General features: G+C 42.3%; 1 long non-coding RNA gene and 1 pseudogene across 1 annotated transcript; both read right to left on the bottom strand.

Moving 5' to 3' along the window:
• Positions 1 to 2,063: 2,063 nt before the first annotated feature.
• LOC144299395 (uncharacterized) lies at positions 2,064 to 10,393 on the bottom strand. The gene is made up of 3 exons (XR_013366134.1): positions 10,257 to 10,393; positions 9,520 to 9,614; positions 2,064 to 2,393 (listed from the first exon to the last, which is right to left on the bottom strand). It is a non-coding gene; the product is annotated as an uncharacterized LOC144299395 (long non-coding RNA).
• On the bottom strand, positions 5,072 to 6,048 carry LOC144299623 (peroxisomal trans-2-enoyl-CoA reductase pseudogene; annotated as a pseudogene).
• Positions 10,394 to 18,566: the final 8,173 nt, after the last annotated feature.

The following is an 18,566-nucleotide window of genomic DNA, read 5'->3' as shown; positions in this document are numbered from 1 at the left end:
AAATAAGAGCCACCATTCACATCCTGCACACCTGATGCACCCTGCACGTCCAATTCAGGGAGTGTCACTGATCCAGGGCCCACCCTGTTGCCCACAAGAATCCCTGGCAGCCTGGAGCAAGGGCCACACCTCACATGTGTTGCTCTGCACCAAGGACTGCGTGCAACAGACTAGCTCCTGGGAGACACTTTGGTTTGAGGACTTGCCAAGGACTTTGCTGAACCTGCTTGAGAGTGCCTGGTGGATCTGGCACACTTCCACCTCACCTTGCCTCCCTAATTGCCTCATCGCCTATGTCCATCTGTAGCTCTCCAAGCCTTCCTTGGCTCCTTCCTCATTTTCCTTCATAGACAACTCCCCTAGTAAAATCCTTGCACATTTTCCTATCTTAGCATCTGGTTCCTGTGGGGCCTGGACTAACTCAGATGTCATATCGCCGCTTCTATTCAACACTGTACTGGACATCCTGTCACACTTTTACAAGGAAAAAGGTTGTATGAGAACAGGAAAAGAAGAAACAAAAGTGCTAATAAATGTAGATCATATGACTCTTTACACAGGAAATCCAAGACAATCCTAGACAAACCTACAGAATAATAGAGTTCAGCCAGGTTGTGTCACATAAGATTGACATATAGACATCAGTGGTGCTAGTATGTATCAGTAACAACCATTGGAAAAATGTAATCGTCATGATTATAAGGTCCCAATCACAAGTGTACTAGATGGTCCTTAATAAAAGCAACAACAACAACAACAACAACAACAAAATAAATAAATAAATAAATAAAAGCAACAAATGTTTCTCAAGATGTCTTTAAAAGATTTCAAAATTTTGGACCAGAGTATATATAACGTGACAATCACTTAAATTGACTTTTAACTTTCTTATAAGTTTTAGATAATAACAACCATAACACACAGATTGTTAAGACAGCAAAAGGACACTGCTGGGGGGCTGCATGGTGGTGCAGTCAGTTGAGCGTCCAACTCTTGGTTTCTCCCAGGGGTTGTGGGATTGAGCCCTGCAGAGGGCTCCAGGCTCTGCGCTCTGCATATAGTTTGCTTGAGACCCTCTTTCCCTCTTCTTCTGCCCCTCCCCACCACCCTCTTGGGCTCTCATAAATAAATAAATAAATAAATAAATAAATAAATAAATAAATAAATAAATAAAGTAATTAAAAAAGTACACTGTTGGTAGAAATAATTTTTTTTGGGGGGGGAGAAATAATTAAATAAAATCTCCTGTCAGGGGATCCCTGGGTGGCTCAGCGGTTTAGCACCTGCCTTTGGCCCAGGGCGGGATCCTGGAGTCCCGGGATCGAGTCCCACGTCAGGCTCCCAGCATGGAGCCTGCTTCTCCCTCCTCCTGTGTCTCTGCCTCTCTCTCTCTCTCTGTCTATCATAAATAAATAACTCTTTAAAAAAAATCTCCTGTCAACCCAGTACAACCCCTTCACAAAATGTAGACAAGAATGAAAGTTTTGTTATTAAGCATTAAACCAGACCATGATGCATATCACAGGCATTCAGCTAAAGAAATTGGAATGATAAAGAAATCTCACCCTTTTAGATAGCTAGGCAGAAACAATCCATTACATACATACAACTGTCTTAGTCCAAAGGAAAAATTAAAACTTGGAGCCAAGTGCTTGGACAAAACTTCCACAGAGTTAGGGAGACAGAACCCCACACTCCTCTGTGTTCACCTTTCACAGAGGTGGCTCCAGAAAGACACACCTAGAATGCAAAACTGGCAAAAGGCTTGTTCAGCTTTTTAAAAGATTACATATGTGTGAAAAGAACAAAGAAGATTAGGATCACAAATTTTCAAAAGGAAATGCTGGAAAGAAAAGCAGGGGAAGAAAGTGTTCTTTCCCTTTTGGCACGAGGGACACATCAAAGTTCTTGAGACTAAAGCAAAGTTATTTGTTTTGTATATTTTTTAATTGGAGTTCAATTTGCCAACATATAGTATAACATCCAGTGCTCATCCCGTCAAGCGCCCCCCTCTGTGCCCATCACCCAGTCCCCCCGTCCCCCCGCCCCTTCCACTACCCCTTGTTTGTTTCCCAGAGTTAGGTGTCTCTCATGTGCTGTCACCCTCTATGATATTTCCCACTCATTTTCTCTCCTTTCCCCTATAATCCCTTTCACTATTTTTTATATTTCCCGAATGAATGAAACCATATAACGTTTGTCCTTCTCCAAATGACTTACTTCACTCAGTGTAATACCCTCCAGTTCTATTCATGTTGAAGCAAATGGTGAGTATTCATTGTTTCTAATGGCTGAGTAATATTCCATTGTATACATAGACCACGTCTTCTTTATCCATTCGTCTGTCGATGGACACCGAGGCTCCTGCCACAGTTTGGCTATTGTGGACATTGCTGTAAAGTAAAGTTTTTAGTTAGAGGCAAATTCATAGTCAGATTCTTCAATTACTAAAGAACACCGAACATATAAACTCTACAATTCATTTAATAAGAATAAAATCAACCACAAAGGCAGCAGAAGAAAGGGCATAATTACGAGCACTTGAAGATAAAATAATTAGCAGAAAAACAGCATTAGGAGAAAAATAGGCAGACTGTAAAGAAGAGAAAAAGAACTAATCAGAATTAGAAATGGCAAAGTGACTATACCTATGGACACGGATCATATCATGAGAACCAAGAGAAACAAAGACAGAACGAGCAGCACTATCAGTATTTTGTTGATGTTTGAATTAGGACAAGCATACACACTATCAACATTGGGAAAGCTGCGGCCAATGCAATATGACATGTAATGCTGGTGCTCTCAATAGCAATTAAAAGAAAAAGAGATAGAAAAAAACCCATGTATTTCAGTGGAAAACTATGCATCCTTTATAATGTATACCCTTTTAGATTATCAGATTCTAGATTATCAGCTCAGATTCCTGTTCATTATCTTTGTGCGATTTTGTAACTCCTTGTATGTTGTAGGTAACTGATAGATATATAATTCTATCTAGCCTGGTAGTGACTTTCCGCTAATTTCCACCTGTGGAAAAGCAGTTTTATCTTTATTCATAATTCATCTCACCATCCCTTTATGTCATATAACTGCACTGTTTGGATTCTTCTTTTGAATTGGCTATAACATCTGCCTCATATATTCACTTTATAACTCTATATGAGAGTCATGATTCTACCTTTTTTACCAATAGAAAGCTAAAAGAAAAAAAAATTTTAAAGGCTAATATAATAAGAATATTTTTATTGATGTGACTGGATGGGAATGTTGAGTATATCCAGCAAGAACTGAATAGTAAATGTACAATGGCAAAGTAACTTAGACACATGAAAGAAACCACACCCTAACCAGGCTATCACTAGGGATGACATTAATAATAAATATGTGAAATAAAATTAAGAATAGCAAATTATTGATGTAATGGAATAAAATTAACAAAACTAAAGACTTGTCAATGGGCAGAAAGCAAATATTGAAAAGATATAAATTCTTAACTTATTGTTATAATCAGAATATTTTTGGTAATCTGTCTAAATAATTATAACTTTAATCTAGAAGAAACAACAAAATAAGAGAATGCTAAAAGATACTAACTTTACCAGATATTTGCATAAAGTAATATTGACCCAAGAACAAAAACCAACTGATGAACATAAATAAAGGAAGCTCTCCCAAGAGCTCACTGTATTATTGAAGGATCTAGTCTTCAGGGGATCCCTGCATGGCTCAGGGGTTTGGCGCCTACCTTCAGCCCAGGGCGCCATCCTGGAGTCCCAGGATCGGGTCCCGCATCGGGCTCCCTGCAAAGAGCATGCTTCTCCCTCTGCCTGTGTCTCTGCCTCTCTCTCTGTCTATCATGAATAAATAAATAAAATCTTAAAAAAAAGAAGGATCTAGTCTTCAGTATCCAGATTGTTGACTACAGATAGCTAAGACAAAAAGACGAGCTTCTTTGGAGAAGATTCCAGTGAAAGGTGGCTCAGCAAAGTGAGGGAAACTGCCTGTCACAGTTAAGGTTTAGGCAGCAGGAGAATCTGGCAGCTAACTCTTCGTCCTCCAACCTCCACTCTCAGAGCTTTCCCACAAATCCAGCAGCAACAAACCCTCCGCAATGCTTCCCTGTCTCAGGGACACCTGGGTGGCTCAGGGGTTGAGCGCCTGCCTTGGGCCCAGGGCATGATCCCGGATTCCCCGGATCGAGTCCCACGTCGGGCTCCCTGCATGGAGCCTGCTTCTCCCTCTGCCTGTGTCTCTGCCTCTCTCTCTCCCCCCCCACCCCGTGTCTCTCATGAATAAATAAAATCTTTAAAATAAAATGCTCCTCTCTTCACAAACATCGGATAGCTTTGAGAGAGATGAATTTGTAAGATGCGGGCAGCCCCGGTGGCGCAGCGGTTTGGCGCCGCCTGCAGCCTGGGGTGTGATCCTGGAAGCCCGGGATCGAGTCCCGCGTCGGGCACCCTGCATGGAGCCTGCTTCTCCCTCTCCCTCTGCCTGTGTCTCTGCCTCTCTCTCTGTGTCTATGAATAAATAAATAAAATCTTTAAAAAAAAAGAATTTGTAAGATGCATCACATAGGAAAGAAAAAAATCCACTACCAATAAAACACCCAGTGAGGGTAAGGCCCATACTGATTACTGAGATGCCAATCCCTGATGTATCCATGATGCACAATGAATAGGACTTTTTGGTAGGTGGACGTATAGCGTGAAAAAATAATTTTCTAGAGGGACACCTGGGTGGCTCAGCCGTTGAGTGCCTGCCTTCGGCCCAGGGCGTGATCCTGGAATCCTTGGTTCGAGTCCCACATTGGGCTCCCGGCATGGAGCCTGCTTCTCCCTCTGCCTGTGTCTCTGCCTCTCTCTCTGTGTGTCTCTCATGAATAAATAAATAAAGTCTTTAAAAAATAATAAATAAAGTATGTTAATTTCATTCATAAAAAAGTCTTTAAACACAGGCTAAACAACATTGGTTGGGGCTTAAGAATGCATTTATTTCAGGAATAGTTTCTGCTTGGGCATAACTGATAACATTCAAAAGGCAGAAAGTGATTTTTCCGTACAAATTATTATAACTCTAAAGTACCAAAGGCCATTCTGGAGATACTAAGACATTTGGGGATAAAAAACATATGTAGTTTCCATAGCTTGGCTTTATTCCTGAAAGACTCCCTCATCCTTTTGACAACAGAAATATCCCCCGCTCGCTAAGGCCAGTTGTATATCAAACACTCCCATATACAAAGACTGGCCCCATCCCCATCCACCAATTTTCCAGTGATAAGAGAAGCTACAGGAGACAGCAGGAAGCAGACCAATAGGGAGATCTCTCAGGAACTCCAATTTGCTTCGCTGGAATTTTCTTAACCGTCCAAATACGTCTTTTGCCAAAGAGCCATAGTTGTCAATAGCAGTCAGGGAATAAATGACGCCAGGGGCAACACAGTTGCTCCTTACTCCGTTCTGGCCTATTCTACAGCCAAGGATTTGGTGAGATTGTAAACACCTGCTCTGGCAGCTGCACTATACACAAGTCCTGGAAATCCATTTTAAACAAGGATAATATTATTCAGAATGGATCCTCCATGCTCTTTCATCCAGGAGTTGTAAACTGCTCTCCACATGTAGAAGGTGCTCATCAATTTGGTTTCGATCACAGCATGCCATCCCTTTGCACTGATGTGTTTTGCAGGAGACCTGAACTGACCTCCTCCATTGTTTACAAAAAATTGATCTTACCATAAATATCTAAGGTGGATTTGACCAAATTGTTCACCGCCTTTTCTTTGCAGATGTTGCATTTTATGGGAGTGACCTGAGCCTGGTGGGCTCAGTTCATCTGCAGTAGATTTTAGTCAATCAAAGTTACGTGACGCAATGACCACATTACACCCCAGCTGCAAGATCTTGGTCATGATGGCCTTTCTGATACCTGTGTCCCCTCTGGTGATGATGGCCAGTTGGTCTTGCAGCAAGCCAGCAACCAGCCAGCTCTTGCCCTTGTCCCAAGTGCCCATCTCCACCAAGCATCTGAGTCTTAGGAGTGCTAAAGTCACTTACATGGTAAAAAAAAAAAAATAATAATAATAATATTTTTTACTTTATTCTTGAGAGACACATACACAGAGAGGCAGAGACATAGGCAGAGGGAGAAGCAGGCTTCCTGTAAGGAACCCAATGTGGGACTCCATCTCTGACCCCGGGATCATGCCGTGACCCGAAGGCAGAAGACACTCCACTCCTGAGCCATCCGGGTGTCCCTACAGGAAAATTTTTATGTTTAAAAAAAAAATCAATAGCCTGTCTAAATTATCTCATTTTATTAAAAATAGATTATCATTTTAAATACTGATATTCCGTCAGAAGTCTCTTATTGACAGTTATTTTGAATTTCAAACTATAAATAACCCAGAAATAAATTTTGTTAAATGCCTTTATCCAAATTTCAGGTTATTGAGTATATGCTTCCTTTACATCTTTTTCTCCTTTATGGAGATGATCATGTGGGATCTCTTCCTCTCTTTTGTGTCAATATGGTGAGGTTTGGTTTTGTCTTTTTTAAAGACTTTATTTATTCATGTCAGAGAGAGAGAGAGAGAGAGAGAGAAAGAGAGTGACAGGCGGAGGGAGAAGCAGGCTCCATGCAGGGAGCCCGATACGGGTTCGATCCTGGGTCTCCAGGATCAAGCCCTGGGCCGAAGGCAGGCGCTAAACTGCTGAGCCACCCAGAGATCCCTAATATGGTGGGTTTTATTAAAAGATTTCCTCATATTGGACTATCCTTGCATTTCTAGTATTTCTCACTTAGTCACATGCTATTATGACTATCAATGCCATTGCACCAGTATTTATCAATGAGATTCGTCTGTAATTTTCTTTTAGAGACCGTTTTGTGAATTTGTGTTTGGGATTTTTTTTTTTTAGTGAAATAGCTCTGTCAATTTTGATCTGTGTTGGACTTTGACTTGAATCTAGTGTGGTCTGGGGTGAATGAGCTGGCTGAATGACAGACCCTATCCTGTGATAGGTGGAAAGAGGATACTTCCGTGAAAAACTATGCATTGCTCATATCTTACTTGTTCAGTCTAGTCTTCACTATTTCCTAGTCTTTCATGGTTTTTAAGCTACTTCAGAAGACAAGTGATAGCAATGCAAAATAATTCTTGTCTCTGGACATGTACATTCTGTCCTATTCAATTGACTTCTCCTCACTAGCCGGTTAAATAAATCTTTAACACTTGTTCGTTTTTGTATCTGCATGAGTCATGATTTTATCATTTTTAAATAATCTATTTTTATTGTAAAAATATATTTATATTATGTATATTTATGTAAAATATACATAAAATTGCCATCTTAACCATTTTTTAAAATATGCGGGTCAGTGTTAAGCATTAAGCACATTATTGTGCACCCATCACCACCATCCATCCCCAGAACTCTTTCATCCTACTAAATTGAAATTGTACCCAGTAAATAATAACCCTCCATTCCTCTATCACCTAAGCTCCTGGGAAACCACCCTTCAACTTTCTGTCTTTATAAATTGGACCGCTCTACATATCTTTGTAAGTGTGCTAGGAGGAAACACTTCCTACCAATTCAGATGCAGTGATCTAGAGACTATTAATTAACTGACAGATTTGGGATCCCTGGGTGGCGCAGCGGTTTGGCACCTGCCTTTGGCCCAGGGCGCGATCCTGGAGACCCGGGATCGAATCCCACGTCAGGCTCCCGGTGCATGGAGCCTGCTTCTCCCTCTGCCTGTGTCTCTGCGTCTATCTCTCTCACTGTGTGCCTATCATAAATAAATAAAAAAATTAAAAAAAAATTAACTGACAGATTTACAGGAGAAAAGACAAGATTAATTTACACACTCACGCAGGAGCATTCAGATGAAGAGGCTCCCTAAAGAGCTGGAGATAGACGTTTATATACCAACTGAACAGGGGAAAGCGATGGAAAGCAAAGAAAGAGCTTCTCTGGAAAAGACTAAGGAGCTTTTAGGAAAACAAATGGAAAGTATAATATTGTCATGTTTGCCACTTCTCAGATGCAAGTGGTCCAGGCTGAGAGTGAAACTACCCCAAAGAGGGATTTATGGCAGCTTCTCTCTCAGAAGGATAAGCCTTTAGTCAGATACATGAGACCCAGAAAGGCTTCTGCATTTGCTGTGTCATAAATGACTTCAGTTTAAAATAACCTTGCTCCAACTCAAGGGGTATAAGTGGATCCATACAAGTGGAATCATATAGTATTTGTCCTTCAGTGACTAGCTTATTTCATTTAGCATAATGTCCCCAAGGTTCATCCATGCTTACAATGTGTTAGGAATTACCTTCCTTTTAAAGACTGAAATAAAATTCTGCTGTACTTATATATTACATCGTGTTTATCCGTTCATCCATTGATGGACACTTGAGTTCCTTCCGCCTCTTAACTATTGTGAATAAATGTGCTTATGAATACAGCTGTACAAATTCTTCAAGACCCTCCTTTCAATTCTTTGGGGTATATACCCAGAAGTAAAATTGCTGGATATATATTTTTTAAGATCTTATTTATTTATTCATGAGAGACACACACAGAGAGAGAGAGAGAGAGAGAGAGAGAGAGAGGCAGAGACACAGGCAGAGGGAGAAGCAGGCTCCATGCACCGGGAGCCCGATGTGGGATTCGATCCCGGGTCTCCAGGATCGCGCCCTGGGCCAAAGGCAGGCGCCAAACCGCTGCGCCACCCATGGATCCCCCAAAAGGTTTTAATATTTAATTGTAAAGGTGGGCAATAAATCTAAATTGTGGTATCATTATGATTTTTTCTTTTTTAAAGAGTTTACTTATTTCTTTTAGAGAGAGAGAACACAAGTTGAGGAGGGAGAGGGACAAGCAGTCTCTGCACTGAATGTGGAGCCTGATGTGGGATTTGACCTCATGACCCTGAGATCATGCTCTGAGTCAAAATCAAGAGTTGGATGCTCAACCGAGACACCCAGGTGCTCCTCATTGTGATTCTTAAAACGAGAGATACACAGTGACTTATTTTTCATGGCAAATATTTTTAGATCCATAAAGCTTTATGGTAATTATCCATGTGTTATTTGTTTTGGTCATGCTGTCAAATTTGTAATAAAGCTTCTTAACCCAAAGGAAAAATAAAGTTATGTGTAGCAAAAAAATTTTTTCTCTCTGTAGTGTGTTTGAATCTATTAAGATATATATGCTCCAGGGGCATCTGGGAAGCTGTCAATTAAAATGTTTGCCTTTGGCTCAGGTCATTATGCCAGGGTCCTGGGATCAAGTCCCGTGTTGGGCCTGCCTGCTGCTCCCCCTACTATTCTTTCTCTGATTGATAGATAAATAGATAGATAAATAAATAATCTTTTTAAAACAGATATATATGCTCCAAACAAACCTTAAAGAAAAAACAGCAAAATGTTATTGTTTTCACTCTTCACACACTGCTATAAACATTCTCATTAGCTCACACAGTCCTTCCAGCTGGCTTACGTATACTTACTTCCCTTCGGCTTCAGGGATTGGGGGAATGGCTGGAAGTGCACACGAGGCTCTTTTTGTGATAAATTGTAAGCAGGCATACATTCAGCCAGAAGCCTTCCAGACTGGTCATATAAAAACATGGAGAGCAAAAAGAAAATGGAACTGAATGACTACCAAATTTCTACTCAGTACAGAACATTTTAGACTTACAACAGTAACTCTAAAAGCTCCCATTAAGCACGTTCAATATTAGTTTATAACCATTATCTCATTTAATCTTCACACACATACAATTTATGTGGTATATAGCATCTTAATTCCCATTTCAGAGCTGAGGAATGCTCTGCTTGAGGTCATGCAGCTAGTAATTGGAGCTAGGGGTTCTTAACATTGCATACTCTTTTCACCCTGGGGATGCTACTGAACTCAAAGGGCAGTTCTGAGGATTAGATGTGCTGAGGCACATTGTTTCCTTAGCCTCCTGCCTGCCATGGAGTAAGTAGTCATTATATGATCGCCATTAGTATTGAATCATTACTATTTAATATTAAATTATATTAATACAAATAAAACAATTAAGTTATTAATTGTGCATATCTGGGTCCTATGTATAGGTTTTCCAACCGTTTTATTCAATTCCTGTACTTCAAGATCATATAGCACACAAGTGAGAATATCTCCAACTTTGTGATTATAAATTAATAAAGGGTTAAGACTAGGAATACAGAAGTACTCACAGTTCAAATTTTAACTCACCATTTGTGAAATTGTGGGTCAGGATGATGTTGTAATAGGTAATAGGGCCATCCTAGTTGCTGGACAATGTTCTGGTCAGGAGTCCATCGGCAGCACTTTGGGATGGGTACTCCATTCTGGAGTCTGACTTTCAACACTTGCAGTCCAGAAACTCAACTTAGTCAGTCTATGGAAAATTACTGAGGCTCTTGGAAATTATTAAAATGAACCAAACTAACCAAATAAGTAATCTTTAAATCATATTATCAATTGCGTATATATAATTAGAGACATAGCTCTCCTAGAAGGGGCTATTCTATCCCCTTATTGTCCTAGCAATGAGAACAAATTCTTGCTCACAGGTGGTCCATTGGAAATCACTTCCCTAACCAGAGTTAGGGAATCTCCCTAACCAGAGTTCTTCCTCCCCAAATCTCTCCCCTATTATGTGTTTTGTTTTCTGGTAGCAGTTATCACTACCTAAAATTATCTTACTTCCTCCTAGATTGTCTGCCTTCCTCCATTAGAATGGCAGGTTCTCTGATGTTTGTTCACTGCCATATCCCTAACTTCTAGAACAGAGCTTGACACATAGCAGGAACTCAATATATGCTTGAATGAATTAATGTCATCCGGAGGTTGTAAACCCAAGTTAGATGCAAGTCAACTTAAGCTTCTTTCCCTCAACAGGAAATAGTTGCCCTGTCACTGAACTGAGTTTAGGGACAGTCCTCAGAGATGGGTCGGCCCCCTCGGACTCAGACCCCAGAGCAGGTGGAACCTGGCCCAGCCCAGTGATCTGTGTGTCTGCTCTCTCAGCTGCCCTCCAAAGCCCTGGGATCGACTTGCCACACTCACTTGCACCCTGAGCCACAGCTTCTGGTATAAGCAGAAACCACGGAGCCTCCCAGTTTCTCTTATTCCTTTCTTCAGGTTCAAGGACCCCTAAGGCTCTGGGTCCCTAGTTGGTGTTCTGGACCTAAAGATATGGGCATCTGCTTATATCTAACTCTAACCTGTTGTGGCCCAATGATCTCCTCCCTGCAACAAAGAAGGACTGAGATATGTAGATTGAGAACTGTGATCCTTCTTGGTTGTTAAAATAACTTACAAGTTATTATGGTACTAATTTTGGGGAACAGCAATGGATACTGAGTTTGTGCTTAATGCTCATCGACTGTTCCCCTCCCATATTCCCATTAAATATGTTTGAGAACTCAAAAGGCTAACTCCCAAGACCACCCTGAAATAGAGTCCTCCAGTCTTTTTTCTTTTTTTTTTTAAGATCTTATTTATTTGAGAGGGAGAGTATCTGCACACAGGAGTGGGGGGTAGAGGAGACGGGAGGGAGAGGGAGAAGCAGGCTCCCCGCCTGAGAGGCTGCAGCGCCTGGCATTCCAGTAGTGCTTTGTGTGGACTCAGGGGACCATTCCCCCGGTGACTTTGAAGGGAAGCCTTCTGAGAAGCTTGGGACCAGAAGAGTTCAGGTGCAAGAGGAATAGGGATGGTGTGGACCTTGAAGACCCTGATCCCATCATAGAGTGTTGTGGTGTCCTGGGGGTCTCATGCAGGACTGGGGTGCCAAAGTAGCAGACACTCTGTTCAGCTTTGTCGGGGCACGATGGCACTGTGTATCCAGGCTCCAGCTGTTTTCTTTTTTTTTTTTTTTTCCGGCTGTTTTCTGAGAGCCACTTGTTATTGTCTTCTCCTCATAAAAGTGAGGGGAACTGATTCTTCAAGTTGGTTTTATAAGATCACTTGAACTACTTCTCAAATGACTGAATTCACAAGCCAGGTCACAGACTATCCTAGTTCCGGTAACAATGACCTGCAATGCACACGTAAACCTCTTATCCACCAAGTCCACTGCGTACTCCTAGCCACAGACTCTTTTACTCTGGACATCACCCTGATCCTGGGTGGCTAAATACATGTCCATCGTTTTCACCAGATTGTCCCGTCTTTTCATGGTTCTACTTCTGGTTTCTTCTGCATCCTGTTCTGTGCAGTTCCCTGCTGCTCTGGATCTATGCAGTCCCTTTAGGGGAATGTGCTGACCTCAAGATGCTCCTGGCACGAAGGTGGTAAGTGACAGCATCCAAAACCTGGTTCAAAGTTCATGCTATTCCATGATGTCACAGGAGCTGAGGCCTGTCTACACAGTGGCCTACTTCACAACTCCCATAAATAGCCTATATTCCATAAAACGCAGGGGTTGGTCACTATCAGGAGATTGGAATGAAACTTAAAATAACTCCACCAATCCAAATAGGAGGGGTCTGCCCTCAGTTTGTTTTGATCTTTTTTAAAAAAATCTTTATTTTATTTTATTTTTTATTTTTTTGAGAGAGACAGCATGACCAGAGGGTGAAGGGCAGAGGGAGAGGGAGAGGCAGAGAATCCCAAGCAGGCACCACACCCAGCTCGGTGCCTAACTAACATAAGATCTGATCTCATGATCCTGAGGTCATGACCTGAGCCAAAATCAAGAGGAGGGCACTTAACTGACTGAGCCACCCAGGTGTCCCTCAGTTTCTTTTTCTATTAACCCTTTAAGATAGAGAGCTTTTGTATAAGTGAGCAGTAGGTAGAAGAATTGGTGGCACCAACAAAGACCAACAGGACTCACAGCAGGGTCGTCTGTCTTCAGTGGTGCTGGGAGCAGGTCTCTGCAGACTTAACACTCCCTGCATATCACGGGGAGATGGCTACCTATCGCTCAGGTCCTTAAAAATGTTTGTTAAATTCGTTTAGGCAGGGGTAGAAGTACTTTCTAGAAACTGAATTTAATAGCACCTGTCAGGGAGAAGAAAAGCCTATTGTTCAGATCGAAAAGGCTCACAGAGTCAGAAAGTCTGAGGAACTCAACAAAATAGCCTCTGATGTGCGGCACCATGGGGGGAAGGGTTCCAAGGTCCTGGGGGAGACAGGAGAACCGGAAGTCAGCATCTCTGTTGCCTGAGACCTCAGCCAGCTCACTCCTCCTGCCCCTTCCCCATCCTGGGCAAGTGGCGCCTCTAACAGTGAACCCAGGAAAGGAAAAGACAGCAGGAAAGGGAAAACAGGAATAGAAAAATGGAAGGAACAAACAGAATAAAAATAGTAAGATGAGAAGAATGTGGTTTTTTTCCTCGGATACCAAATATGTGTTGTTTTCCACACCAACCAATTCTGACACTAACTGGGTATCTAAAAATTCAATTTAATGACACCGCCTAGCTGGAGTTACCATCACATTCCACACAGGTTAAATGGCTCAGTCCCACAAGACTATGTGCACTTCAGATGCCAGATAGGAATGGGGGGGGGGGGTGCTCAGGCTACCTGTGCTTCTGCCAACTGCAAATGTGGGGGCTCCCCTGACCCCTCAGGTATGATTACGACTCACCTTAGGAATGCACTTGACTTACAATGACTGGTTATAAAGGATCTACCTCAGACACAGCCAAAGGGAAGTGATGCATAGGACACTGTAGAGGGTGGGTGCCACAGAACTTCCAGGGCTCCTCCAGGGTGCCACCCTACCAACACATCCATGTGCCCACCAACCAGAAACTCTCTAGAACTTGTTTTGAGGGGTTTTATGGAGGTTTCATTACACAGGCGTGACTGGCTGAATCAGTGGCCATGGTGATTGAGCTCAATCTCGGATGCCTCTCCCCTCCTAGAAGGTTAGGGATGAGGCTGAAAAATTTAACCCTCTCATCACCAAACCTTCACACAGGCAAAAATCTACATATACATTTGGATTTCCCAAAATGTAACTACTAATAACCTAATAGTCGATTAACACACATTTGGTATGTTACAAGTATTATATACTGTATTGTTAAAATAGAGCTAGAGAAAATAAAATCATTAAGAAAAATCACATTTATACTGTTGTACTGTATCTGTCCAAAAAGAGAAAATCCACCCTTGCGTTAAGTGGACCTTTGCAGTTCAAACATGTTGTTCAAGAGCCCTGCTGTGGGGCACAGCTACAGCAGTGCTTAGAAAGAAATTAAGAGATAAGTGCTTAGGTAATAAATATACCATAGACAAAATGACCTTACTGGATGTGAACTCCATTCTGTGGGAGATTGACTAGCCTTCTCTTGAGGAATAGACACCCACCTATGAGCCTGGCTACTGGGTTCCTGAACTTTTCCCATAACTACCCAGAAGAGTTGCAGTAGGAATGACTGGACAGAGACAGAAACTGAAAGCTATGACTTTATGTGGCCAGAAACCCAACATAATCTTTGTACAAAGAGAAAAGAGAAGAAAAAATGGCATTGGCAGAAAAAGCAGGATTGTAGCACAGGATGGTCTTGATCCATTGACCATTGGGTTAGGGGTCCAGCACCCTTCTGCTACCTTTTCCTCTGTTGTAACAAAGATCCCTATTGTCGGGGCTATAGGGAAAAAACACTTACGGCATGCCTGTAGCACAGTGAAGGGGTTGATTCAAACTAATTGGAAGCCCAGGGTCCTTAAGCACTATAAAGCCATCATACCATGAGGGAGGCTCCTAACCCTGAGGGTGCTAACTGGAAAATTTTTGGAGAAAGAAATTTATACAGATGAGAAGAAATGTAGGAGAATCACTGAAGTGTATACTGAGTGTCTAGAGGAAGGAAGAAACCTGACAGTGAGGAACTGAAGCAAAGCTAAAATAAGGATCCACCACTTGATCCAATTGGAAATTCAAAATCTACTAAAAATTTCATATGATAACTGTGGGACCCAAGGAATTTAACAAAAATCCCCTACCCCTGGACAAGCAGAGCAGGGCTAACTCCATTTTGTGCTACATCCGCCATCTCATGTATGACCCCCACAAGACCTACTTATTGCACTCCCCCCACCCTAGTAAAGCCACTGAGCACACCCTTACTGGAAACGGGCTCATATAGGAATGCGGAACCCCTAAACCGCAAAGAATGTAAACCCCGCCTTTTGCTTGCCAATCCCGCGCGCCAATTCTGACCACAGTGATAGGCTAGTTCAAATGGTCACTGTAGGGTAAACTGTAATTCAATTGGCCACCTGCGTGTGGACCGACATGACTGTGCAAGTCTGTGTGTGTTACAATCCCATTGGCCACTGGCCCCTATAAAACTGCTACGCCTCTTACCCTCGGGGTACAAGTCCCTGCTCCACTGTGTCGGGTATACTTGGCCCAAGCTCTAGTTTGCAAATAAACCCTCATGCGCTTGCATCAGTGTTGGCTTCTAGGTGGTTTCTCGGATACGCCATCTTGGGCACAATAACAAAAAGACACACATTGGCTTTGTGCCGCTATTAACACAGATTCTTTTTTTTTTTTTTGATTCTTTAATATTTGCCTTAAATGTGTCAGTTGGTAAAGCTTCACAGCCTTAATCCTGAGGCTCAAGTTATAGTTGTATCTGGAGACCCCCAAAATTTAACCAAGGTACTCATTATAACCCTTTAGTAGAGTTACTGAATATGAAGTGGAGGACAAATAGGTAAGTTTTACCTTAATCATCCAAACTATTACTGTCCTGCGTAAATCTGCACAGTCATAGCACCCATTGCCTCAAAATATCCCACAGTGGGTGAGAAAGCTCTGCCCAAGTGAGTAATAAATTAAAATTAAGACTTTGGGGGCAGCCCGGTGGCTCAGTGGTTTTGCACCGCATTGGACCCAGGGCATGATCCTGGAGACCTGGGATGGAGTCACACATCGGGCTCCCTGCACGGAGCCTGCTTCTCCCTCTGCCTGTGTCTCTACTGCTCTCTCTCGGTCTCTCTCTCTCTGTGTCTGTCATGAAAAAATAAATTTTAAAAATCTTAAAAATAAATAAAAGACTTTGGTAATTACAGGGGCACCTGGTTGGCTCACTTGGTAGAGCATGTATGTGACTCTTGATCTCAAGGTCGTGAGTTCGGGCCTGATGCTGGGCATGGAGCTTACCTTAAAAATAATAATAATAAAAAAAGACTTTGGTAGTAACAAATTGGCTTGACAAAAGTGAATCCCCATGGATGCCCCTCATCTATTAAAACAGTTAATATAGCCCAGTGCAAAATAAAAATTAAAAATAAAATAGGACTTCCTTCGGGCACCTGGGTGGCTCAGTCAGTTCAGGGTCCGACTGTTATCTCAGCTCAGGTTTTGGTCTCAGGGTTCTGGGTCCAAGGCTGGTATTACGCCTTCCTTCAATGATTGAAACTTTGGGAAAACCTAATGATTGAAGAGGTGATTATCCCTACTACTGCTCCGTTTAAAAAGTTAAATTTGCCTATTAAACTTTGCCTGTTAATAAACTTGGAAAGAAGGCAGGCACCTCATGGTGGACTACTGCAACCTTAATTCTGAGGTCCCATTCCCTAAGGCTCCATTACCAAACATTATTGAAATTTCCAAGTCCATCCCATCAGTAACAAAGAAATATTCTGAGATTACAGATTTGGCTAATAAATTCTGTTCGTTGTCTATTTCAATGCCTCTCAGCCATAGTTTGTCTTCACCTCCCAAGGGATACAATACACCTTTACCCATGGGGGTACCTCATGGGTACCTCAACAGCTTTGGGATCCATCACATACAATCTTTGAGGGCAAGCCCTTAACTGGACCCAACTTTCTTGACACGCACAGGTATGACATTATATTGATGACATACCTCCTCCAAAGAGAGTCTTCTGACACACTCGTTATGAAGATATGAATCCCAGAGCTCACAAAAGGAGGATGGGTCCTCAATGTTCCATACACAATGCAAGTCCCACCACATCATTTTCAGTTAAAGTACCTGAAAATTATTTGGTAAACCGTCCCTGACACTGTCAAGAAACAGTTGTTAACCTTCTCAGCACAGAAGTCGAAAATCTTTTTGTCTTTTTGGGTTCTCAAAGGCAACATGTTCCCTATTTACTAATTTTACTCAATTTGATTGATGCTGTTATTTGCAAATTGACCTCCATGGAATTGATGTAGGAACGAATTAGTGGCAGATGGGGGCCTAAGCAGGGAAAGATCAAGGAAAGGCCCCAGAGTCAGGCTCCTACCCATCCCAAGAAAACAGACATAAGACAGCAAAAACAGAAGAAATAAACGTGGCTCCCTAACTCCAAAATGCTAGGGACTATCCCCCCTTGCATGGCTACTAAGTAATCACAGAAACTCACCAGACTAAAAAGAAATAGGTCATTAAGATGTTTTCAATACAGTCCCTGCTCAAACCAAGACATCACAAGAATCGCAAGCTCATGGGCTACCTGACCAGGCTCACAGATATCCCAGATGTAGAGAAATATTATGGAGGAGGGATCAACCAGAGACAAAGGAACACCTTGCTCATGATATTTATAAGAACATCTTGTTATTACGATAGTTACAAATCCACCACTTTTGTTCTAAATATCCATCCAGATACTGACAAGAAATTTACCAAGTTCCCTGAGCAGTTTCCTATAAAAGACCATAAAAAGCCCTCAGTGGCACCCCTGTCAGGGGGGCCGTCTCAATTCTGAGAACTTTCTCTGCATGTCTGCTTAAAAAACTTCTATCACTTTGCTCACTCTGTGTCGTCTGTTCTAGATTCATTCCTTGACTCCCTGAGACAAGAACCAAGCTCTCCTGTATCATTTTGGTGCCCAAACCGGGGGCCACTCCCCTTAAAGGGTGAGTAAATGTGGATTCTATCCTTTCTTTCCTGGGTGACATCTCTCCCTTCGGTAACCGCTTCTTGTAACAAAAAGCAAAACCAGGTACTTGTCAGCCAGTTAAAGGCAGATAGCGAGGCTGCTGGTCTTAAAGACTCAGGTTGACAGGCTTCTGGAGAAAGGTTTGCTCAATCCCCCTTCCCTAAAGGAAGGGAATGTTGGCCTAAGCCTAACCAGCTCCACTTTCTGTTTTCTGGCTTTCTGCATTGGCTTTTCCCCCCGCCTGAGGGCCTTCGCTTATTGTGGGGTCATGCTTGCAAACGGGGCCCCAGGTACTGGAACAGAGAGAAGCAAGGGTGAGGCAGGAAACTTAACTGCAACTGATCATTGTGGAGTCCGAGAAAATTAAGGCCATTCACCTCAAGTTCAGCATTAGCACAAATACAGCCATCTCAGGCCCTGTGAAGAAGAGCTGAACTTTACCTTCCTTCAGTTAAGCCCCATATTAGAATGAGAACAAAGCTCAGAACGCCCTTGGCAGGAAGTCCCATATCAGAAAGACTACAGAGCTCAGAGAATCCCTTATCAGATCTTAAGAAACTCCCCCACCCTTTCCCCTCATATTGGAATGGGAAAAAAACATTCCTCCACCCCTTCTGAAAATTCCCTAGACCAGCCCATGAAAAACCCAGCTGTAACCCACTTCAGGGTCCAA

The sequence above is a fragment of the Canis aureus genome, chromosome 27, assembly GCF_053574225.1.
Source record: "Canis aureus isolate CA01 chromosome 27, VMU_Caureus_v.1.0, whole genome shotgun sequence".
NCBI classification, from domain to species: domain Eukaryota; kingdom Metazoa; phylum Chordata; class Mammalia; order Carnivora; family Canidae; genus Canis; species Canis aureus.
Note: the sequence above shows the minus strand (reverse complement) of the source record. Positions and strands in the feature narration are given on the sequence as shown.